General features: G+C 33.5%; 3 long non-coding RNA genes across 3 annotated transcripts; 1 reads left to right on the top strand and 2 right to left on the bottom strand.

Moving 5' to 3' along the window:
• Positions 1-1447: 1447 nt before the first annotated feature.
• On the top strand, positions 1448-14629 carry LOC145015138 (uncharacterized). The gene is made up of 4 exons (XR_013665761.1): positions 1448-3413; positions 3656-5779; positions 13255-13355; positions 14499-14629. It is a non-coding gene; the product is annotated as an uncharacterized LOC145015138 (long non-coding RNA).
• A 5904-nt stretch (positions 14630-20533) lies between these two features.
• On the bottom strand, positions 20534-23006 carry LOC145014140 (uncharacterized). The gene is made up of 3 exons (XR_013665415.1): positions 21842-23006; positions 21678-21749; positions 20534-21568 (listed from the first exon to the last, which is right to left on the bottom strand). It is a non-coding gene; the product is annotated as an uncharacterized LOC145014140 (long non-coding RNA).
• A 2849-nt stretch (positions 23007-25855) lies between these two features.
• Positions 25856-26805, bottom strand: LOC145018026 (uncharacterized). The gene is made up of 2 exons (XR_013666791.1): positions 26165-26805; positions 25856-26069 (listed from the first exon to the last, which is right to left on the bottom strand). It is a non-coding gene; the product is annotated as an uncharacterized LOC145018026 (long non-coding RNA).
• Between the last annotated feature and the right edge of the window lie 442 nt (positions 26806-27247).

Genomic DNA, 27247 nt, shown 5'->3' with positions numbered 1-27247 from the left:
TAAATCGAGCCCTTTTTTGAAGTCGCTACAACTGCTGCAAGTTCAAATGGTGAGTTTTTTTTAGGCTGAAGTGGGGGAAGTTGTGTGACTGTGTGTTAGTGACGGGGCATCGGGGCCGAATGCTTCGTTCCTATTCATAAAAAAAAAATATGAGGAGCTTCTGGAAAGATGATCTTTGTGCTTTTGTCAATCAGTTCTTTGATAACAAAAATATTCCGGTTGGTTGAAACACTTTCTTTATTACGTTGATTTCGAAAAAAGAAAATCCTATTTTTGTGAAGCATTATAGACCGATTAGTTTGATAGGAGTGCAATACAAAGTTGTTGCTAAACTTCTTGCTAATCGTCTAATGAGAGTCATTTTAGATGGCCCTCTTATGGTAAAAAATCATAGATCTGCTGTACAAGCAGAGGAAATTGATGGTGTTTAAAGTGGATTTTAAGAAGGCTTGTGATTCAATCAGTTAGGATCACCTTTTCACTATTATGGAGTTCATGGGGTGTGGATGTACATGGATTGATTGGATCAAGGCTTTTTTATTCTTGTCTCGATCGTCAATTCTCGTCAATGGTAGTCTTTTGAAGGATTTCCATTTGCATCGAGACCTTAGACAAGGTGATCATTATCTCTGCTCTTTCTTCATGATCGTGATGGAAGATTTACATGTCACCATGGAAGATGCAATGATTCATGGGTTGTTTCATGGAGTTGTATCGAAAGTGATGATCTACGGATTTCTCATTTATTTTATGTTGACGATGATCTTTTCATGGGAGAATGGAACGAAGAAAATGTGTCGAACCTTGTAACTGTGTTGAATTGTTTTTATTGTGTCTTAGGTCTTAAAATGAATCTACAAATGTCCAACTTGTTCGAGATTGGTGTCCATATTTTAGTGGTGGATGATACTACAGTTCTTATGGGTGTAGAGATGGCAATTGGGGTAGGGAATATAGGGGATCCCAATCCCTATCTCTATAGGGGAATATTAATTAAATAGAAAAAAAAATTAACAGAGTCATATTGGAGGTATAATAGATAAACCAAAGCGAAAAAGATGATACATGAGGTTAAATACATAAAAGAAAAAGAAAAAGTATAATTTCAACTAAGTAATTACTAATGAGTTAAGTTATTTGGATCAAATTTTATATATTTTAAATTGTACTATAAATATATATGTTTTGTATTATTTTTATATATTTAATATATAATGGCGTCGGGTCCAGGGTTGGTATTAGGGGTATACCATCCCCACTTTTTATTCGAGGATTCCTCATCACCGGTCAACTTTGGAATTCCCCAATCAAAAGGGTACGGGTTTCAGGTTCTCCATGAGGTATGAGGATTTTTGTCATCATCCTTAACGGGGTGTAGTGCAACTTATCTACCGTTTAAATACCATACCATGGAGTTTCATCGATTCTTTTGATGTCTATAGTGGATAGTTGACAAGTTGTGATAGACCGTTGCAAAAGAAGGTTGACGAGATGGAAATTAAAGATGTTATCAATTGGTGGTCGGCTCACTTTAATCAAATCCGTGCTAGGCAGCTTGTATATCCATTTATTTTTTTCCTTTTTTTAAAGCTTTGGAAGCGGTTTGTAGACAACTTGAATCAATCAGGTCATGTTTTTTCAGGGAGTGGATGATCATGAAAGAAAATGTGTGTGGATCTAGTGGAACAAAGATTTATGTTCTAAACAGAAAGGTGGATTAGGGAGTAGGAGTATTTCGGCTTTTAAGTATGTTCTTTTGCGAAAATGGAGGTGGAGGTTTCATGTTGCATACAAGAAAATTTTATGGATATTCACGGTCCTTGTGGTGTGTCGGTAGTGAGGAGAAAAAACCGAAGGGGGGAGGGGTGTGGAATGCTCTAGTGTCTGCCATGCAACGTCATAATTTCAAATAATATTTTTTTAGTTAATACTTTGAGGAGAAAGGTTAGAGACATGTCTTCTACTAGATTTTTACCCTACGTGGCCCAATGTTTGTATATGTTAGCCCACAAACATATCCTGTATATATTTTGGATGAAACATAATTATTGTTCATGGGTAATTATTGATTGTAACATGGTATCAACCCTAGCCGATCCTTAAACAGCGTATTTTTCCATCGTCTCTGTCATTCCTCTAATCCTCTTCTCTTCTACTAATCTTTATCTTTCTTGTTTGGCTTGTTAAGTCCTTCTCGTCTTTACCAGCAATGCCTGGTTCAGATTCTTCCGATCCCAAACGCTCTCCCACAGATAATATCTACGCCGTTACAAACATAAAATTTTATGTTCCCCTCCTCCTAGATCTTGATCGACTAAACTATGATTCTTGGAAAGAATTCTTTAAAACCCACTGTATTGGTTACTCAGTATACGATCATCTTAACGGGTCTTCTCCAAAATCTAATGACACTATCTGGATTGAAGTTGACAACATTGTTAAGCAATGGTTGTATGGTACTCTCACACAATCGGTACTCCAGTCTATCATCACATCTCATGCCACTGTTGCACAAGTATGGTAAGCTATCGAAGACCTTTTTCATGAGAACAAAGAATCAAAGGGTATGGAGCTTGATGATGACTTCGTAACATCACCATTGGAGACTCCTCCATCGTGGATTATTTTACCTGAATTTAGTCCATATCTGATCTTCTTGCAAATATTGGTTTCCCTGTCCCTGAAAGAAACTTATTCATATATATCCTCAATGGATTGTCTCACAAATATACTCACATCATTACTACCATCCGTCATCTAAAACCGTTCCCAACTTTTCTCGGAATACGGTCGATGCTCATGCTTAAAGAACGGTCAATCAATAAGGAACACAATCGTAACATACAGGCATCACATCACGACCATTCATCTTCCCCTACAATGATGAATGTCGAACATCAAACACGTAATCCAACTGCAAATCGTGGTGTCTCTTCAAATGGCAGAAAGGGTGGTGGTCGGAACCACCGTGGTGGCAGAGGGGGTCGATCTGGCCGGGGCGGCGGTCGTGGCAGATCAAGCAGTGGAAGTTCTTATCCCTTCGCTGGCGGCTGGGGAGGAGCGTCTTCTTGGCATTTATATTGTGGGTTACTACCTCTACCTCCAGCTATGGCCCAATGGTCAAATACTTCATTTAATTGCAGCCCACATATTTATTGGCCCAATTCAGCACCCAGCAACTCCAGCTGGTCCAACAGCAATGCAACTTCAACTCCTTAGGCCATGTATTGAATTGTATTCTGCCGTTCAACCCATTATGCAGCCTCATACACCGCAATTTTTTCAGTACCCGCCCACTACGGATCAAGCAACCTCGCTCACTCAAGCTTTTAGCACTATGAATCTTCAAGATCCGGGAAACTCTTAATGGTATATGGACACCGGGGCAACTGCACACCTTCACAATAATTCAGGTATACTTAACTCCTTTAGTAATAAGTGAAATAATAATTTTTCTGTTTTAGTCGGTAATGGATCTCGAATTCCGATCACTCATGTTGGTCAATCTACTCTCGGTCTTTACCCATTTCGTACTCTTCATTTACACAATGTCCTTATTACCCCTCAAATTATTAAAAACCTTGTTTTCGTTCGTCAATTTACTCGTTATAATAAATCTTCTATCGAGTTTGATTTTTTGGTTTTTCTTGTGAAGGACTTCCTGACCAAACAAACTCTCCTTTGGTGTGATAGCACGAGTGAGCTCTATCCGGTTACTCCTTCAACTCCTCAAGCTCTTCTTATTGTCAGCTCTTCCACGTGGCATCAAAGACTTGGTCGTCCCAGCCAACATGTGTTTCAACATTTACTTTCAAATAATTTCATTTCATGCACTAAGAGGGATTCTAAGTTTTTATGTCCTGCTTGTCAACTTGGGAAGCATACTCGTTTAGCATTTCCTTTATCTAAAACCGATGCCATGTTTCCTTTTCAAATTATACATTCTGATGTTTGGACATCTCCAATGATAAGTCATAGTGGAATTAAATATGATGTCATTTTTCTTGATCAATTCTCTCATTTCCTATGGGTGTATCCTTTACATATGAAATCTAAAAATGTTTTCCAAATTCCTTCATTTTTGTGCTTATATTAAAAACCAATTCCATACTGATATTCAAATGTTTCAGTGTGATAATGGAAAAGAATTTGATAATTTCCAATTTCACCAATTATGTGACACTCATGGCATACACATGCGCCTTTCATGTCCGTATGCCTCTCCTCAAAACGGTAAATTTAAAAGGATGCTTCGCTCCATAAACAACATCATTCACACTCTTCTTTTTCAAGCTCATCTTCCACCCACATATTGGGTAGAAGCCCTTCATATGCAACTCATCTACTCAATATTCTCCCTTCTTCAACTTAGAAAATGATACTCCCTATCACAAACTATTCCATAAACAACCCTCGTATAATAATCTTCGTGTATTCGGGTGCCTTTCTTATCCTCAAACAAACAAAACTCACAAACTTCAACCTCGATCTGTACCTTGTATTTTTCTTGGCTACCATCACATCACAAAGGTTTCCGGTGTCTCAACCTTCACACCAAACAAATTATTATATCTCGTCACGTAACATTTGACAAATCTATTTTTCATTTTGGCTCTATGACACCAAACCAAACCCTCGATCACACATTCTTGGATTATAAGGGGTCTCGTAATGTTTTCAACGACCCAACCAACCCTCCTCACCCTTTCGGTACTGTCACACCCACCAAAGGTGATCGCACTGCTAGCGTTGACTCATCTACCGACAATCACTCCTTGGCAGATGCTTCTACTATCCCAATTGTCACAACTAGGAATTCTATACCATGTAACAACAACAATGATAACAATTGTGAACCAAAAATGTGAAAGCACATATGATGCTTATTCAATAACAACAAATTGTCCATAAAACGCTCTATGCAAGCACTTCAAATAGTCAACAAAGAATTGGAAACCCTAGAAATCAAGGTTTAAGTCCATTATGGACTAGGATTTCCTTATTGGGCCTAATGGGCCAATAAGCTTCCAATTTGACTATTTTGGGCTTAGAACTCTTAAATGGGCTCTAATTGGACCCACTTCCATTTATTTTAACATTTTGGGATATATTGGACCTATAATGAAATAAAATACCCTAATGGACCTTAATGGGCCATAATTAATCTAATTAACTTTAATGGACTATGAAGCAAATTATTTTTGACAAATTGGGCCGTAAACCATCATGGGAGCCAAATGGGCCAAAAAATCATCAAATTGGGCCAACAATATGGATTTAAGCAAAAGGCCCAAAACTCTCTTCTCTTTCCTCTAATTCTCGGCCCAAGCCCAACCCAAGAAGAGGAGTTGACTCTTGGATGCCACCTCACAATTGTTTAAAGGACCATGCAAAATGACTCATACTTCCATGCACCATCCAATCACTCATTCTCTCTTCTCTCTTCTCTTTCTTGCTCTCGGCCGAATCCAAACACACACACCCACACTTCACTCAAAAATCCTCTCAAGAAAACTCTCTCCATTCCTCTCCATACTTTCGAGATCTAGAAGGTTTTGAAGGTAATTTTCCACAAAACTCATCATCTAAGGTAAGATATTGCTTAGATCCATAATCTAGCCACTTCATTTCATCAAAAATATCTTCTAAATCTTTTCAAACTTGTGATCTTACATCATCTAAGCCACTAAACTCAAGATCTACCAAGAAGACTTGCTAGGATTGAAAATTAGCTTCAAACTTCTTCTAGTCTTCTTCAAAACCGAAACTACAACTCAAGGTGAGTTTCATACCCCTTTCTTTTCGGTTTTTATGAGTTTTATGGGGGAGAATACAAGAAAAATGTGTAAATCTATGTGTATATGTATGCTATGTGTGATTTGATGCATGTATGTGTGTGGTTTCATGTGTATTGTGATGAATATGTTACCAAAAAGGGTGTAAACTCGAGATCTAAGACATGAGAAAGGAAACAAGCATAACTTAAGCTATCTTACACTAAACAAGTCAAGAATAATAGCTTATAAGGTCATTATGTACAAATTCTAACATAAAACCCATTTTTGGGCTTAAATTGTCAAAAATACAAACTTGGGGTACAAATCAACAAGTCACGGTTTCTTGAAAGTTAAAAGGGTCAAAACAGTTTCTATAAATATTTTTCTGAACATTAGGAATTTCAAGGGACTAAAAATGTAAATTTTTAGCCTAATGGTTTATGGGCTTCTCGGCCGAATAAGCCTCAAAATGCGAAAATGATAAGTTTGAGGGGCTGAAAATGTAACTTTATGTCGACATTTTCACGAAAGGGCTACTATCTTCCTTATTTCTTAACTTCAGATCTAGTCTGAACGTCCGCTCAAGATCTCCCCACGGGGGGGCTGTTAGCGTATACAAGTATTATGTATATTTATTTATTTATTAGATTTAGCTTGTTAGCTTTTTACCTTAGGTAGCCCGATGTTTGTATATGTTAGCCCACAAACATATCCTGCATATATTGTGGATGAAACATAACTATTGTTCATGAGAAATTATTGATTGTAACAAGATTTAATGAAGGTTAAGCTTTAGAAATGCATAAAGATTGGCGGATCATATATTGATGGATTAATGGTGTTTGGGAGTGAGCTTAGAGAAGACTTGTTAAGGGTAGAGTCAAGCATACCCAACTCACGGCTTTATTGGATTGTTTGGCAACCTTTACTTCGTCCTCATCACAAGACACATGGTTGTGGGATTCGAGTCCTGATGAGTTGTTTACAGTTGCTTTTAGAAGATGTTATATCGATGAGGTGTCTATGGGTGAAAGTGGGAATCAGACTCATTGGAAGTTAATGTGCTTATTTGGAGGGTGTTGCTCCGCATGATTCCTACTAGAGTGAACTTGTAGATTTGAGGGATTGACATTCCTTTTATCCTTTGTCCTGTTTGTGATAAAGAAGTTGAAGATGGTAACCACTTATTCTTAACATAACATGTGAGATTGTTAATCGGTTATGGCTTAAGGTTTTTAAATGGATTAATCATCCATTCCCTTTAATTCACACGATTCATGATATGTTCTATTGGGTGGATAATGTCTTTGTGGAGTCTAGAATGAGTAAAATGTTAGAGGTGATCATCATGACTACTATGTGGGTGTTATGGACATATTGAAATATGGTGGTTTTTGCGATTAACATACTCCCTAAAATTACTACTTTTAGGAAAATTGTACTTTGTTAATTCGTTTGATTAGCTCAAGAATAGGAATAAGAAATGCAATGTAGTTTAGATTATGTGATTGATGAACCCTATTTTGTACACTTTTTTGTAATCGTTTTTCTCTTGTTGCTTGCTAGCTTTCGAATATAATTTTCAACTGTTAAAAAAACGATGACTATATGGTTTTATTTTTTCTGTTTTCTTATAAAATATAAATTAAAAAGTTGTGAAAATCGTTCGGCAATACCTCAGTGGTCAACTACTGACCTTAAGCGATTAATCGGATCCGTGAGGATTAATCGGGGACCCTAAATTATTAATAAATTTATTTTAAAAATTAATATATCACCGAAAAAATAAGTATTTGAAAATTTTAAATTTTTTAAAATTTGAAAATTTTAGTATAATATCCAAATATTTGAAAGCTTAAAATTTTGAAAATTAAAACTTTTTATGTATAGTTTGAAAATTAAAAATTTTGAATTTTTTAAATATTTCCTGCCAAACTCGAGTTTGATTAATTTCCACCAAACATTCTAATCGTAATTAATTCTAGACTGTCAAACGATTAATCGGCCGTCAAGATCAATTTCTGCATCACTGGTTTAGTTTATATATAGTGAATCATTGAATCTGCCCATATATATTTCAAAGTAGTTTGCTATAGCCTTCCAAATAGCCGCATGATCAAAAGCTCGATTATATCCAAGGTTCTAAATTACGTAAGGCGTGACTTGGCGGCAATGTCAAGCCTCAAGCTTTCCTGAGCTTTGGCGAGTCACGGTGTTTGTAAAGCGTAACTTAAGGTGACAATTTTCTATATAATTAATATTTTTATATGTATTTTCAACTATTATTCATTTTTATACACATATATGAGTTAAGGCGGCGTTTTGGCAAAACTTGGCGGCAAGTGCAAGCCTTAGAGCCGTGGCGCTCCATGGCGGAGCCATAGTGAGTTTTTTAGAACCTTGATTATATCTTAACTACTCTACCAGTAGAGTTTTAGTATCGTGCTATAATCTTGGAAAAAAAAATTGAAAGTAGATTGCTCTTACTTGTAAAAACAATAGTACTATGTGTCTATGTTATAAATAAGAATATTGGTTAGATACATGATACATCGTTGTTCTTTAATCAACCATTTATCATAAACAATATTTTAAGATTCAAAAGTGTTCTTATTTGTAAAAATAGAAACAAAATAAGGTCTTTATTCATGCAATAAAAATTGCACTTCACTTGGGAATTTGACTAGTGAAAAGAAAAGATCCAGCATTACAACTAAGCACGCAGAGGGTACAAACAAGTTTTACGTCCAGTGATATGTAAACCACTAACAAACCTTCACAACAAATCAAGCATTTCCCAAAATACCTGGTACGGAAGACGACATAATTCAACAAACATATTGTAAAAACCCAAAAAGGAATGTTCCTTACAATATACCACAAGATCCTGTCGGCATTTCATAATAATTCTTATGACAGACCGGCTTTCTAATCAAACCATATGATGATTGATCAGTACTAGGGAAATGACACCTATACTTACAAGATCAAACCCACATATGTCATATATGGTTAATAATTAATCTACGAACAAACGGAATTAGACCTGGTTAAGGAAGAACTAGAGTTGATGAACTCGATGCAGTCATCAATAGCTTCTGCTCTTTGAGAATCAATGGAAGCTACCGTGGGTTGTTTTGGTGTTCCAGAGGATGTAACCTTTCTGCAACTTCTCTTTCTAGCACCAATGAAACGAACAACTGCTATCATCTTATCAGCCAGATGTTTAATGCATTTTATGGGTGATAACTCTGATCTTTCGGGTAGAAATCTGCAACTCCCTGCAACCTTTGTTCCATTTCCATCAACCTTTTTACTGGAATTTGCTTCACAAAACATGCTGGCGTGTGTATGTACGTCTCTGTGTGTGATTGTTGGGGTGTATAGTGTGCGCATTAGGCAGAGAAACGAACTCCCAGGTTGTACATATACGAGTTATTGTATAGAATGATTAATACCTTCTGATGAGTTGTACGACACTAATCGATAGCACATAGAATTTAAGGTTCAAAGATGCAATCTAATATTTTCCTAATATGTACACTGAAGGTAGTGGGAATCAAGCAAAGATAAAGCACATAAAGACACTTTCAGCCTTTTTCTGTTCTTTAGATTAATGAGGTACTCAGTAGATGCTTTTTCAATGGCAAATGACTGATGAATATCTTAGTCTCGTGATAATTGCAACATTTACTATTTTAACATACTGGAGGCACTTGTTTATGTGAATGTGGTGGATGGCAATATGCAAATTAAAGACATGGGCCAGCCACAAGAAGTAATGATATGCTAAATCATGTAAAGAAAGTGCTAACAATAAGTAGGGTAAATTAAAAAATGTGAGAAAGAAATGCAGTGGGGATAAGGAAGCATATGTGTGGCAATGAGAATAGAAAGGAAGAGAATATGGAAGAGTGGGGAGGTTGATTAATGAATATAGAAAAGGCTCACTCTGATCTGATCATGATCTAAAGAGGCTTTGCAGGATGAATCTTTCGGTTAGCGCAGAGCTTTGCATATTTTTCAAACTGAGTGGGACCCCAATGTTTTTAATCTTTAGGTAATCTGAACATGTCGAGGCAATATAGGAGGGAAAGTGGTTACCAGAATAAACGAAGGTATTGAAGAAATCAATGAGGATCACGATTTAAAGTAATTATTATTAATACAGGTAAAAACACATAAAAATCTATCTCAAACCACACACTTTGGTACAAAGTTTGATGCATAGAGTACAAGCACGAAGAACAAAAGAGAGGTTGGAAGCTTACCCAACCCGCCATTCTACACATTTAGCTATACCAACACATGCTTGGAATGGTTAGCCGGAGGTATCGGCAGAAGCCCGTTACCACCATTCAGTGGCTCCGTCCACCCTAAAGTTGAATAATCTAAAGTTGAATAATCCTTACACAACCATGTCTATAGTTGAATAATCTAAAGTTAAGTCTAGATCGGAATTCGAAAGTTACCTTACATATCTAGTTAATTTAAACCACGCATATGATATCAATTTGTAATGATCCAAAACTAATACAAAGTACCCTAAAAAAATTCATGTCAACATATATTTGATATACCACATGGTGGTACTTTATACTGCTAAAATGGATAACATGTATCAACAATTATACTTATAGTGGCAACTTGTTTTCTTACTCATTTGGTTTGCTGGTTTGGGTTTATACTCGGCAGTAGAGATCATCTTATATGTTTTTGTTGTTTTAAAGACCCAATCTTAGGTATTGCAAGACCACATCTTACGGGATAGCAGCATTCAGGACATGGATTTTTTATTATGTTTGTGCCTTACCCTCTCTTCATAAGAAGTTTCCGGACATTCACCTTCGCAGTTGTACTACTAAGGACCCCCCCCCCCCCCTATTAAATCCCAGAATACACTGGCGAGGGCCCGTTTGGCTTTTCATTTGTTTTACGGTGATAACTAAGATATTTTCTCATTGTTATAATTAAAAGGTAATTTTATAAATAATAATAATAATAATAATAAAGAAAACATACTATAGATTAACTCAAGCGGGTGCTGCACTCAAAATCTACAAATGTAATGCCTTTGATTCAATTAAAATTATGTGCTTACTTTAAAATATATATATATATATATATATATATATATATATATATATATATATATATATATATATATATATATTCAGGTATTCTAACTAAGTATTTTGTGAATGTAACGATCATTGTAGACCAATCAAAAATTAAAAAAAATAATTAAATACATAATAAATATATAAGGATATAATAGTAATATTGTATATATTAATTTTTTAAACCAAAAATAAAATTTGTTATATATAGAATCATTTAACAGAAGTTCCTATAAAATCTCATTAACCCTATGAATCGGTCCTTCCATCTCCAAAATCTTCACTCACCACTGATGTCCTAGTACCTAAATACAGAGAGAATGAAGGAAGTACGGTATCCCCTTGTGTCTTCGATCAATTTTATTGCCGCCACCATCAGAATCCCTTGACAGAATTCAACGTCTTGGGATCAATTTTATTGTCGCCACCGCCAGAATCCCCTAGTTATGCTCGATCAATTTTATTGCCACCACTGCCCCCAATAATCGACTTCCTTGGCCACTCTCTCAATACCCACTTTCTCTGGTAATTAATGTTGTAGACAAGGCAAATTGGGGTCTGTAACATCCTGATTTCCGAGGTATAACATTTCTATATGCAAGTATGAGTTTACTTGGGTGACTCGACGAGTTGGTGCCTCAACTCGTCGAGTAAGGTCGCGAGTTGGTAACATGTTAAATGGATGGACTCGACGAGTCGAGTATCTGACTCGTCGAGTCAGCGCTGCTAAGGAAAACCCTAATTTTCCGGGTTTGTGACCATTTAAAGGCTCTTATGGCCTTCATTTGTGGCCACACTTTCCCTTAAGAGACCCTATTTGATCCAGAGAGCATAGAGAGAAAGAGGGGGCTAATTTCATCATCTTGGTGCATTCTTGCAAGGAAGAAGGAGGTTGTTCAAGCAAGATCGACTTGAGGGTATTAGATCTACTGCTATTCCATTCAAGGTTATTGTTTAAGGTATAAATCTATAACTATTTTCGTGTGGTTAGTAGATCTCATGAATTTAGGGTTTCTTCACCCTCTTTTAAGTTGAGTTATGAAGTATGTGAAGTCCTTTTGAGGCTTATACATCAGATCTGGACCTTGAGAGGTCCAGAGAGTCCCATGATCCCAGCTTTATGCAGTCACATAAGAGTATTGAGCCTAAAACATCATTAAGAGGGTCATTTTGTCAAAAAGAGCTAAATATGTGATGCATGTGCATAAAGACTAGACCTTTACGTGAATTTTGGATGCTAGGAGGTTGGATCTATAAGCTAGAGTCACAGATCTAACCTCGGGTGGCTGAATGAGAAATCCGATGGAGCCAACTCGCCAAGTCCATGGGATAGCTCGACGAGTCGTAGCGGGTATGACCTAGTAGCCTGGACCTAGTGTTAACTCATCGAGCTAGGAGTCAACTCAGTGAGTTGAATGAACCCTAGGAAGAACGTGGAAGAATACGAATGGACTCGGCGAGTCGTAGGTGTGCACTCGGTGAGTCAGGTCAATCTTGGCTGTTGACTAGGTCTGGCTTTCTGTTGACTTCTTGGGTGAGTCAATAAGGGGCAGGAGGGACCTAGGAGGGGTAAAATAGACTTTTACCCATCCCGAGGGTAAAAAGGGGAAAAGAGGACTTAAGGAGTAAATGAGTAATAAGGCGAATCATGATCGAGATGCCTGTCTAATGTGCAGGCGGAGGCTAGTCCGGGGTTTTTGAGTACTGTCTGTTACCTACTAGCCATCAGGTGAGTCTTCTCACTATACCTTACCTAGAGTGGTAGTTATGTGTGACCGGAAGGTGTTATGTGTTTACACGAGTTATGTGATATTATGCATTTTGCCTATGTAATATTATGCATTTTTTATGTGAGATATGTTCTTATCTATGAGATATGTATGTGTTATGTCATGAGTTGCTTGGTCAGGCTGGAAGGTCGACAGGGTTGGACCGGAAGGTCAATAGAGTAGGACCGGAAGGTCAACAGAGCAGAACCGGAAGGTCATCAGGGTAGGGTCGGAACGTTTACCAGAGTTGTGGAGCCGGAAGGTCCACTGAGACGCATTGACCGAAAGGTCTAGTGGAGCTATAGCCTGAGTGGCTAATTATATGTGCATGGTATTTTGGGGAACTCACTAAGCATCGTGCTTACCGTGTTATGTGTTATGTGTTTCAGTTTTTCTCCAGATCACGAGATAGCACCAGCTTGATTGTACACACCATAGAAATAATTATGTTTCGAGGATCCTGAATTATTAACTGATTAAGCTCGGAGTTATGTTATGTAACTAAACAACTGATGTTTTCTGAAATGTGTTATGAATATTATATGATTAAAAATGAAAATTTTGTATTGAAAATTTACATCGTTACAGGGTCACCCTGGGCATACACCAACACTACAACTATTGGAAAACAAAGAAAGAGTTCCCTTACTAAACCCGAGAAGAAGTTTTCTTGACAAACCCTAGCCCTGGTAAGTTATTAAACTCAAATTCTAATTTTGCAATCGATTTTTTAAAATAAGATGTTAATCAATTTCAAATTCTACACCTTCGATGTTTATAAACTTGATTTCTGAATGTACAGTTAATTTCTACTTCTACAATCGAATTTATTTTTATTTCTAAACTGATGAACTTCTATAAATGGTTCTTGACAAAAACGTCCTTGCCTACAAGTTTGTTTCTCCTTGTAGAAGATATTATGCCTACAATACTACATTGATGACACAAGGATAAAGTAATTTTGTATTTCATTACCCTTATGTGCATATATGCGAGGTTTATAGGTTCTTCAAGTGTGAATAGATGCTTCCTCTCTAACATTAGTATGGAATTAATATCTTATTAATTTAGCATGTCAAATTTTTTATTTAATGTGTCAAATAATAGCACAAATAATATTTTTTTAATTGATCATAGATCATAGAGGTTCAATGAGTAAACTTGTTCTAAAGACTTTAAATCAATTTTGGTTTCATAAAATATATCAACAGAGGGTGTTTTTTGTAACCAAAGAAAATAGAAAAAATTTAACAAATGGATCCTACTATTGACTTCAGTAAGAAACATAGCAACACATTTTATTAATTCAAATAATTTTATTTCTATTAGAACATTGATGTTTTAAATATGAATTATAACATTGACTACTTTTGGCATACAATCTAGAATAATTTTTCTAACAATTGCATACTATGCTTCCAGTATATGTTGGTAACTAACAATGCCATCATTTCTTTTGTTAGAAGTTTTTGATGTCAAATTCATGAAAAATTACATGTTCTAAGCATGTTTTTGCCAGAACTGAATCTTTGAATTTCAATTATGTCGAAATGGAATCACGATTTCCGATTCTATGGGAATTAAATCTCGATATTTTCTATCGGAATGGAATCATGAATTCTACTTCTATCATAATGGAATCATGTATTCCAATTACGTTGGAATGGAATAAGGATATTTTCTCATTGATTTATGCATGTTCTACATTTCTTGGTTATTGGTTTTGGTGCAATTCACAAGTCTGCATATTTTTCCAAAGGAATTTAGTTTTTTTTTTCTCATTTGCTAATGTGTTATTGGATTCTAAACTACAATTAGATTTGTTTTCACAGAAGTTGATTCTTGAAGAAGTTGATGATTGAAGAACAGACCACAAAATTGAAAGTGATTCTCAGTAACATTATTCTTTTAGAATGTATTAGTGTTTGATAGATTTTGATGCTTTTTTCCCGATTTGAAAGGTTTTTTTAGTTTTATTCTATGACAATAAGAGTAATTCTTAGTAATGATTATCCGTATTCTATAAGAATTTAATGTAATTTTTGTTTTTATTCTTCAATTGATGGTTCGAAACTTTATTATTCTATTAGAAGTTTTTTAAGTCATGATCAAGAAATAGGTTCAATAATATTTTTATTATTTCATGGTTCAAGAATATTTTTATTTTTGAATATACTCATGAACATATTCTGTCAGAATGTCCGAATTAAAAAAAGTAAAATCAGAATTTAAATTTAATAGAATCTATGATCCATTAAAATATGTAATTTTCCTTTATTAGATCTATATTAATTGACTAAAATACCATTGTAGTTAAATTAGATTGTATTATCAATTATATTTGATTTAATAATATGTATTAATCATTTTCTTAAAATAAGTAATATGATTGATCCATAATTATTCTTGCATCCATACAATAATTAGTTAGAATATATTAACATAATCATATATATATATATATATATATATATATATATATATATATATATATATATATATATATATATATATATATACCATATTTTCAAAAAATAAAAAAACACCTAATATTTAATTTTTTAATGATCGGAAACATCTAAACTATAGAAGAAACTAAAATTTAGGCTATACATTTGTTTAGATTAAGCTAAATTATGTGGTGCTGTTTTTAGAGATGGTAAAATTGTATCATATAGAAGTCGTATCAATTTTTGTATTTTTTATAATTTTTACCTATAAACTACATATAATATGGTGATGGTTATGAAGTTGTTTTTTTAATTTCAATAAAAAAAATAAGAACCTTCTAAATAAAAATCTTACTAAAACAAAAAGTAACATAAATTTAAAATTACATTTTAGAAATCCTAAAACAATAACATGAAATTAAAAATTACATTAAAAACCTAAAAAAATAAATAAAATAAAAATAAAAATAAAAAAATAACGTCAAAAATTTTAAAAAACCTAGAAAAAAAAACATAACATCCAAAATTCATTTGCGTTTTAGATTATATTTTTCACTAATTGACGTCTTCACTGCTTTAGCTGCTTCCTGGTCTTCAGGGTCGAGGCGCCTCACATCTTGCATCAACAACAAATATTTTGTGAGTCGAACGATTTCAGCCATATGTTTCACCAAAGTTGTATTTAATTGTGTCATTTGTGTCATCATTCTACGGTATAGTTGACTGCTCCGTTCCGACTTAAAATTTTGACGATGTTGCTTTTCCTTTTACTTTACGAGAAGGTAGGCATATTTCATCGATATCGTCATTATCATCATTAAGATTAACGTCAATGTGACCATCCTATGACATTTGTTGTGAGCTCCAATATGAAGATGTTCGGCTTCTTTTTTTGGCAGATTAGCAATGTCTTCATGTATTGCAACCTCCTTCCACCTAATTCTTCTTTTGACTAATTCTTACACATTAATGAACTTTTTTTTAAAGAGATACACATTAATGAACTTAAAAGGCTTTAACATGCCATCTTCGAATGCCACATGGGTTTATTAAAAACTCGCTTCATTTTCTCCGCTAGCCTTTTGTTTTCCAAAGCTTTTGTAAATTTTGTTCCAATGTGTCACAAGTTTGTTATCAATATTCCATTTTGAGTTACATTGGTCGAACATCCGGTAATACGGATCTCGACCCATACCCTTACAAAACCGCTATGTAACACCTAACCAAAATTGATCACGCGATTAGTTATTTCCCGTGTTTCTATCTTCGGATATGTTAACACATGTATTTGCTAATTATGTCTCTTCTTTTTTACTCCATCTTCTCGGATGAACTTTTTTTTTTTTTGAGGTTTGTCTTCGTACTCATCGAAACGATTTTCGGTTGCGTTTGTGAAAGACGGTTGGGATGGAAATTAGAATTGGGTTTGCGTTTGGAATTAGGATGTTGTTTGGGGAGGTGGGGATTGGAATTGGAATTGTTGTGGGATTTCAAATTGTGAATAATACACCACCTACAAATGCTTGGTTTTGACATACTTTGATGGATCCATTTATGTCCGGTAAGGCGGTGTTGACTCCGGATCATAACCGAAAAGTGCAAACGGGTTGCAATTTGGTTTGAAGCATTTTGGTTGGAAGAAATTTTAATTCTGAGTGTGTTATCAAATGAATGGTAAATATGTTTATATATACAGTGGTAAATTTGTAAACAACATAATAAAATAAAGAAAGAAAGAAAACGGTTACAAAGTCGTTTTCTAACGGTCAATCCCTTCCAAATGTTCATTTTTTTCGAATTTTACCATCGATGGAAACCCACCACCGATAAAAATAGGGTGGGGCGTGGTGTTCACTAGTAGTAAAGTAGTCCACGGCGGGCTACCTCCGGTGAAAAGCCATCGACACTGTATCGCCTTTTAAGGAAAAAAAAGGGAAATTTGCACAAAAAATCCTTATAATTTGGTTCTATTGACAAAAAAAAAAAAAAAAGTCAAACCTATTTTTTTTTTTCAATTTAACAATTGAAACCAATACACTTGCTAAACAAGCCTTGTACCCAGTTAGTGCCAGTTTTAAGGGTTAAAAAAAATCATTAATGGCTTTTTCATTAATATGGTTAAAGTTTAAAGACTTTCTAGATATTTTCTTTTTTTTTTCTAAATACTAAATTAATTTGAAAACCTCTTATATTTATTCATTAAAAAGCATAAAACAAAGATACCCTTTACATTCCTTTCACTAAGGTGTTTGCTTTTCTGAAGCGAAAACGCTTAACGTCTGCGAACCATATTTGCAACCCTCTACAATATAAGAGGTGTACCAAATTGTTACAGCCACACAGTACACGCACAACAGTTTTTAAGTTAAAAGTCTTCTAATACACAAATATCTATGAAATGTCAAGTATTGGTCGGCACAGACAGAAGTCGTCAAAAGTGGTTTTTCGTGAAAAACAAGCAACCCCTAAAAACCTCATATTTTTATTATTAATAAACAAAATTATGATAATTTATATATCGTTTTGGGCATTTTTTGAGACCATCTATAATAAAGTCGCAGTCAAACTCTGATCTTATCAGTAACGCGTCCTTTAGATAAGGGATCAAATATTCCTCCGTTCTACAAGATATCATATGGACATGAGACATGGATTATAATCATTCTCTCTGTCCAAGTTTTGTTTCCCGACTTCCGATTTATGACAACTGACAATAGACTACAATTGAACATATCAACTTAGTCCAGCTTTGGCCAAGCGCTTAGGGTGCCTTCACTAAGTCATCAAGGGGCCCACAGATATTGTTTTTATCCCACTTTGGGTAAAAGAAACGGAAAAACTTTGACTCATATGTGTGTGCTATTTACTCATCAAGTCACACACAACAATATGTTTTATAACATCAAGTTACTAATGCGTTTACATATTATCAATGCGCAACTCACTTGTAAACAACAATTATATGTCTTCGTTTCAAGAATATAAGATATTACCGTCTCACAATCACTCGTGATAATATTCATGAATTGATTCAAATGAAGGTGGGTTTAATCCAATACTCAAATCTTATTTCAGGAGTACTCATGAACACTGCAGCAAACTTGTGTTATGTCTAAGCTCTTAAACACTCTACAGTCGGATTCACGATAGTCTTACCTCATTACTTACTTCCAAAGTATGATCGACTGTGGATGTTTGAATAATCTTATTATTTGGGAAGTAAAACATGCGAAGTGAAAAACAAGAATAATCTAATCCAAAATGGTCTCAAAACTTTTGAATATAAATAAAACATTTATTATTTAATCACCATATTAATTAGACCTTAGTCATTGCATACTATTTCGACCAATCAATTCGATACATGAATTAAAACAATAGTCATCCCATGCTCCAAGCATGCAGACTATTTTTATCTTTGGTCCTTCCTTTGCGAAATAGATCAATTAAACACGTTATGTTTTTTTCACAATTCCCTAATTCCTATTTTAAGTGTAAGAATGTCAAATTCTCACCACTACTAGAATCTTGTTAGATCTAAACTTACATGCAATGATCCCTTTGTAATGTCAAGACACCAAAGTCACAAATATTTTTCCAATGATAACACAAAGCATTCCACTGGAGATTTGTTACATAACAATTCCATGGAAATGAAGTCTCACATTTAAAGTACATTTCTTTGAACATCTTTCTTACATGAAAGTTTCTAGCTTACACATAGATTCTTAGTATCCAACTCCCATTATGAGACCATTTCCATAATTCCCATATGACTATACATTCTAAATAGAATCTTATCTATATTAGAACTATATCAATATGGTCCATCCATTGTTATACTTCTAATTGTTCACAAGCAACCAATCTTTGGTAAACTTTAAATTGTCCTTGATAGTTGTTTAATAATTTTAATCATATCCAGTTTTAATCCATTTTTCTCTCTTAATGCCCTAGGCATTTGGAAAAATCAGAACATACAAATATTATAGCATATGCAATCGATCCTATACCCGAGGCATATGAGATACGATTCATAATGTCTTACATAAAGATATGATACTAGATCAATCTTTTGCTACAATGTTTCCATATATAGAATTTCCAATATTGAAACATTTCAACATTACATTCTCATATATATATATATATATATATATATATATATATATATATATATATATATATATATATATATATATATATATATATATATTCATGACTAAATCCTATTAAAATTTCAATCTAAAAGTTGAAAATGAAGTATAAATTTATCTCCCTTAAAAGCTTTGCAAACAAAAAATGGTTAAGGAAGTGATTGATACGTAGAAATCGAAAAGAAAATGAAATGGAGCATTACTACGTAATAAATAAAAAATTCATGTTCAGTTTTCATAAGAAATAGAATGAAGCATTCATTATGGAATGTGATTCCTTCTTGTGACTGGTTTTCATTCTGCGTGGGAGGGATGTTTTTTTCGGTTGCTCATTCGAATGGATTGATATATGTTTCGTAATTATAAATTACTTTTATACATATAATAGTTAATAATATCGTTTTTTTAGAAATTTCAAAACTCCAATTAAATAAATTTTTATATATTAAAAAAATTATTGTAATTATATTTCAAGATGTCATTGTATCTGATTTTTTTTTATAAATATATAATTTTTGTTTTTAACTATTTGTAAAACATATAAACATATACTTTAACTCAAATAAAATATGTCTATACAAGCTTATTTAATGATAAATATTTATTTAGTTAAAGTTTAATATTGTAAAATATATTTTTCATTATTTATCATTTTATTATATTTAATTTATATTTACTGATACAAAAAAAAAGTCTTTATTGATTGATCTAATTCATTTTTTCATTCAACCAAACATATTTCACAATGGTCGGTCCTGAAAATTCAAATGCCCAGAACGAGCTGGAAAAAAAAGACCTTCAAGTTTTAACGTGAAACGAATTAAATTACATAAACTGTTTTTATTTTTTTAAAACATCCATAAACTTTATAGTAATAAATATAGCAAAATCATAGTATTTTAATGAGTATCGACTAGTTGTTCCGGACCTAATATTTTATACTACAATTTCACTAAAAATATAAACATTTTAATAAAATAAATATTTTAAAAGTTAGTTTAGTTATTGGTGAAATGTGACAAAAATCTACTATTCTCTTTCAATCGTTCAACGATTTCCTATTGGTAACTAAATTCCCTCACTATTATTATCTTTTTGGAAGTCATCATAAATTAGTGAAACAAATGGATGCATAGTGTATTAAAACTCAACAAAAGTAATTAATCTTTTAAAACATTACTCAATAATTTAATAAAATATTACAATAAAAATCTTGCAATCTTAAAATAAAAAAATAATTAAAAAAAAAGAAAAAAAAAAAAAAAAAAAAAAAAGCCACGAGAATTTTGTAGAAGCACACAAAGTCACAAAGGAAGTTTAACCCAATTGAAAAAGCACGCACTTGATCAAGAAAGGGATTCGAACAGGGGTTGGTTCTATTAACTTAAGAAAACAAAAACGGGCTAAACATTTGAACCATAAGAAATTTACGTCTTCGTTCGAACGATTTATTATTTATATAAATATTAAATAGACAATATGACCAAATATCAAGCCTTATTTTTTACGGGCCGTGTTCGACTGCCCACTTTACCCCCTCAAATCCGACCGTGTATCTCACTACCTTGTTTATTTTATTATATTGTTTGTTACATTACCAAATAACATTTAAAAAAAACAAATAACATTTTCAGATAACCTTTAAAAAAACACTTTGTTTATAAGAGGTTGAGCGAATTATCTCATTAAAATAACGAGTTATACCAAGAAAGAATTACAAGTAAAAATTAGCCATTTGGAAATCAAGCTAGTTATAAAACAACAAAATTTAAAACCTTCGAGCACAACATCAGACATATGCATTGGTTGTATTGTTACAATCCCCAAATTACCAACCTTTTTTTAATAAAAGTTATATTTACTTGCTAAAAGAATAATAAAAAAAAACATTTAATATTTCACGTTCGAAAGTACATCCACAACTATCAAAAAATAGATAATTATTATAAATTAACATCACATGATCTACAACTATTCAAATTTCTAAAAATTAAACCTTTATGATATGGGATTTTCTAGCAACTACTATTCCATTTTTTAATAATAAAATCTTAGTTCAATAATGTAATAAAAAATTAAGTAAGATGCTATAACATGCAGAACATAAAAGTATATTACTATTTCTCACAATAACCCTATTTTTGTTTACGCATAATGAAAAGGAAAAACCAATAGACCGAAAGTACAACAACGAACATAGAAGCAAAGAGATACAATTTGTTACTGTATTTCTAATTTGTAATTCTAGAAACTTAGGTTATGTCTAAGTTTTTTCATCTCAACATCTTTTACTTCCTAAAAATGGTTACATGCATAGTTAATACAATATGTTAAGTGAAAGAAATAGCAACGTACTTTCATTGACAAAAGTATTATTTTTTTATATGATAATTTGAAAGTGTACCTTTGATTTTGAATTACTTTGAGTTCTTTCTGCTTCTCTAGCATTTGACTGTTGCTCTAAGTTCTTGAAGAACTGTTTCAAAGTAAAGAAATTTCCATAGTAAGTTCTTTGAAAAACAAAAAGAAAATAGAGTTTTTCATGCCCTTTATGGTAATTTTGCATACCTCTTTTCGTCTTTCTGCAAGAGATGAAGCATACAAAATGTTGTTAAATAAAATAGATGAGTGTCTTAAACCATTATACATTTAACTTTTTTCCCATGTGTTGAGTCTGGAGTTTTGTGTTCACCTCCCTGTTACTTATGGAATAAATTTTAGGATTCATATGTATATATTTATGTGTTAATATGTAACATTATCCTTACATATGTCGATTATTAAGGGCATAGCCAAATAAGCAAATGACCACTTCAAAAAAAAATCTTTTATTTTTCAGTCATTGTATCGCAGACCTAGTGTGCTTTATGAGTTTCATTAAATTTATGTAATGCTAATCTACACTTACACACACAAACTTGAATGTTGTAGTAACTATAGCAAGTAGTACCGTTGCAATGAGTTATAAAAGCAACACAAAATTCAAGGATTAATAGACACATGCCTAATATAAAAACGTAGGGATAGTGAGCAGATGAATTAGAGAGGGATGCAAAATTATTTTAGTTACTTAATTTGGTTATTATCTCAACCTCCGTTCAAAAATAGAAAGTGCATACAGCTGATAGGCCTTATCCATTGTAGCACATAAGCGTAATGCTTCACAACAAGACGACCTTACGATGTAATTCTGAACCAATAGGTAAAACTGATGTGAAGATGCATACCAGAATTGAAGAAATAATTGACATCAAAACCAAATTCGACTTTTTAGAGGTACTAACCCTAGATATGGGGCGGAAAACCAACCTAGGTCGTTCCCTTTTGAAGTACCTAAGTAATAAAGTACGTTGATTTGAAGAGGGACTCTGAGGACATGAGAAGTAGAACAGAAGCATGTCACACATAAACAGGAAAAGCGGGCCTCCAATGGGAAGAAGTAGACAACGATGGAGTCCGGGTAGGGATTGTTGAGACTTCACAATCGGCAAGAAATCATAAATAACCCCCAAAATGGAAGTAGCTAAATTAGGGGGTCAATATTTGAGTCGTCGGTGGATAGGCGGTGGAGATATCTGAAGAAAAAGAAGGCGGTATATGATTGGAATCGGAACCGGAAGAAGGGAGAGTCGTTCTCAAAATGGAATAAAGCAGTGGTGGCGGTGAGAGATCAGAGGAGACGTAAATTGAGATAGGTTCTTTTAGGAGGAGACTAAATGGCGGTGTAAATCTATTGGATAATCGTGGTGGTGGAGAACACATACTAATAACGAAAGCAGTAAAAGAAACGTTACCAAGAACAGATTAAACAATATAAAAAAGAAAAGTAACCCACCAATCAGAATATAGAAATGTTCATAAGGGACTTCTCTTTATATATATATATATATATATATATATATATATATATATACTAGCCGTCTACCCGCGCAAAGCGGCGGGGCACGTGAGTTCTTTCGGTGATATGTTTCCATTACAAAATTGTTATGTTAAAAAAAAGTACATGTTGAAGACAATATAATCAAACTATGGTGTTATTTGTTACATCATGCATCAAATAACCAATAAAAAGCAACCAATCAAGACGACACAAAATATTAATCGTGCAATACTTCTTTATACACCACATTTGTTGTATAAACCCCATCACCTTTTGAATTTTCGTTAGGGTTTACTAATACTTTTGTATTGCAATGTGAAACCCCTCTGGACAATGCAACATAAAGTTGTCCATGCGAGAATACTGGTTCTGGAAGATAGATACCAACATATGGAATTGTTTGTCCCTGAGCTTTATTGATTGTCATTGCAAAGCACAATCGAATAGGAAACTGTTTCCTCATTAGAGGATCGATGGTTGCTACTAATTGCTTGTAACTGGTATTGGTTTCATATCGATGGATGTGGATTCGCATATGAAATCAATTGTGTTCGCATCTATGAAATCAGTTCGCATATGACATCAATTGAGTTCGCATTTGGTTTTGTGGGTCAAAACAGTTCGCATAAGAAGTTCACGATTTGTTTGAGGTTAATTGATTTTGATTTCGCAAGCTTGGAGTCGGAGATCTGGATTGTGTTCGCATCTATAGAATGCGAGGAGAATTTAATGGTGATATTCAGTTCGCATTTGGTGACACAAGTACGTGGTTGATGATTTTTGGTTGGTTCGCATTTGAAATTAGTGGGTTTCGCATTTGGGTTCGTATCTGGGTTTCTCAAACAACTGAAATGCGAATATGAGACAACTGATTAATTTCTCAGTTAATGCGATGAAATGCGAATGAACTCAAAGACGGATGGATGCAAGATGCGAAGAATTTGAATGAAAATGCGAAGTTTTTAATGTATAAATGCGAATTGGGGAAGAAAGCTTAGAGTTTCGCATTTGGCACCTAATCTTTTCAAGAAATAATATAAGTGGTCCAACTTCGCAAAATGGGGTCATTTAATCAGAAAATCGATCATTCTTCAAATATGACATTTAATCAGAAAATCGATCTAAAAATGAGACATTTGGTGTTTATCGATTTTTCAGGGTCGACGGGTTGTATGAAAAGCGAAGGCTGAGTAATTGAAAATTAGAGGATCGATGGTTGCTACTAATTACTTGTAACTGGTATTGGTTTCATATCGATGGATGTGGATTCGCATATGAAATCAATTGTGTTCGCATCTATGAAATCAATTCGCATATGACATCAATTGAGTTCGCATTTGGTTTTGTGGGTCAAAACAGTTCGCATAAGAAGTTCACGATTTGTTTGAGGTTAATTGATTTTGATTTCGCAAGCTTGGAGTCGGAGATCTGGATTGTGTTCGCATCTATAAAATGCGAGGAGAATTTAATGGTGATATTCAGTTCGCATTTGGTGACACAAGTACGTGGTTGATGATTTTTGGTTGGTTCGCATTTGAAATCAGTGGGTTTCGCATTTGGGTTCGTATCTGGGTTTCTCAAACAACTGAAATGCGAATATGAGACAACTGATTAATTTCTCAGTTAATGCGATGAAATGCGAATGCACTCAAAGACGGATGGATGCAAGATGCGAAGAATTTGAATGAAAATGCGAAGTTTTTAATGTATAAATGCGAATTGGGGAAGAAAGCTTAGAGTTTCGCATATAAATGAAAGTACGATGCTATTCCTTGTATTTAGTTGTTTTCAATGCAAAGAATAAGATAAAATGGAAGTACGGTATTAGCTAATCTGCAATTGCATTCAAATATTAAGAATATTGATAATACCAAATGTGCAATTTGGGTTAAAAAAAACTTAACTTGAGCTTGTAAGGGGAGATAATTCTCTAGAATAAAATCACTCTTTCTTTTAATCGTGAGAATCACAATCAGTTGAACTGTTGAAGAGATGAAGTAACAGGTCGTGCTTCGAAAAAATGAGAGAGTGGACATCAAATGAAAAAATTATCCAAAACCTATAAATCAGATAAACTAAAACAACTTAAAATAATAATAAAATTCTTACAATCCAAAAACAAAACCAAGATGAATTAAACACAATAATCATAGTCAAGTTTTGAAATATATTGAATTAACTTGAACCAATATTCTGCACATTGGGTGTTAGACAATATACTCCTGCAAAAAACAATGTAAAACAAGCTCATAAATTGTGAATAAAATAAACAACTAACCCTAAAACTGGTTGGAAATAGTGTGTGCTGATCTCATCAAATAATCTGGCATTTATGAATAGCTCTAAATAATCTTAAACAACATAGGTGAGTGTAAGAATCGATATATCCATGAAACACAGAGTAAAATCATTATATGACAATTAAGTAAAACTAAAAAAAAAACATGGAACAGAGAATTTGATAGAACTATTTACCTGGATAGTGGTGAAGATGGAGATGGTTAGTGAAGGCTTCAACGTTGGGGTTTAATTAGAGTGTGAATACAAAGATAGGGGAGAAGACAAAGATGGTAGACGATGGTGGTGAGGTCATGATAACAGTTCGATTTCTGTGATTTTCACCCAATTCATAACAAAAATTGTTATTTTTCTTGAAAACAAACATTAATTAAATGGATAAGGATTCAACAACTACAGTAAAATGATAGAGTAATAAGATATTTCCTTCATTAACTGGAGTCCATATCAGTACAGATAGTTGAAGATATACCTGAATTGATACAGATAGTTGAGAAATGTCAAAAGGACACAAATACCCTTAGTACCACTTAAACAAGAAAGCTTTACTCTAGATACACTTATACAAGAATATTTAATATACAAATGATTACCCAAAATGTAGACAAACATCAGAACCTGAAATGGAGAGGAAACACCGGAAATTGAGAGTAAACATTGACGATTATGTGATAAATGACTGAAAAGAACACTTTAAAATTGCTAACAAAAACCTGTATTGTTAGAGAACGTTTGTAAATTAATAGTGTTTGCCTCCTGGTTCTGCAATAGAGAGAGAGAGAGAGAGAGAGAGAGATGGTTGGAGACCTATGACCACAAAAAGAGAATATGATATGAAGAAAAAGATTCGTTCTAGACTTGACCGGTGCAATCGATCAAAATCAAATAATTAGAGAATAGAACAGTAGCATATGCTAGATGTCGAGAGATGGGGGTTGTGAACGGTGGTAAGATGAAGTGCGATGATGATGAAGGTGGCCTGTTTGATGGTAGTGAAGGTTATGTGACAACAAAGTTTACTGATGGTGTTGTGATGTTCGATATTCGGGTTTCTAAAGGAGATATGCAAGAGAAGAGAAAGGCAGAGGTGTTTAGCAGCGACTGTAATGGTCTCAGTGGTCAAGGTGTGGTGGGTAACTGCGTCGAATATGGGAGGAATTTTAGAGTATTTAATAGAGAGGGAGAGAGTTCAAGGAGAGAAGAGATGGCGACTCATCTAGGGTTATTCTACAAGGAAGGGCTATAGATACTAAGATAAGAGATGATATATAAAGTTTATCTATAGACCGATTCAATTGGCAAAATCTGAGGAAGACGGGTTCTTCTTTGACCAGTTCAATTTGAAGAAGAAAGCCAAAGCCTATTCAATATGTACGTAATTCATGTTAACCGCGTAAGATTTGGTATTTTTCTATGCATAAACTCATTGTAAATAGCGTAATAAGGGTTATACCTCTTAAAATTTAATATTATTTTATTAATGATTACTTGTACTAACAGCTTAATGGTTTGGACGTCTTAAAAAATATTATTATTATATTGAATCTATTTATGGAAATAGTTGGATTTCTATTATAAAGTAGTATAGATATATATATATATATATATATATATATATATATATATATATATATATATATTTGAGAGCATTCTAATTTTGTGAGACCGTGAGACCAAATCTAAAAATAATTTTAAAATGCAAAATAAATAGAAAAATCCAAAAATTCTTTTTTTAGATATTATTTTCGGAACTTGAATTAACTAAAAAAAATTAAAAAAATCCTTTTTTTTTAAAT

The sequence above is a fragment of the Lactuca saligna genome, chromosome 9 (assembly GCF_052625555.1).
Source record: "Lactuca saligna cultivar CGN05327 chromosome 9, ASM5262555v1, whole genome shotgun sequence".
NCBI lineage: Eukaryota > Viridiplantae > Streptophyta > Magnoliopsida > Asterales > Asteraceae > Lactuca > Lactuca saligna.
Note: the sequence above shows the minus strand (reverse complement) of the source record. Positions and strands in the feature narration are given on the sequence as shown.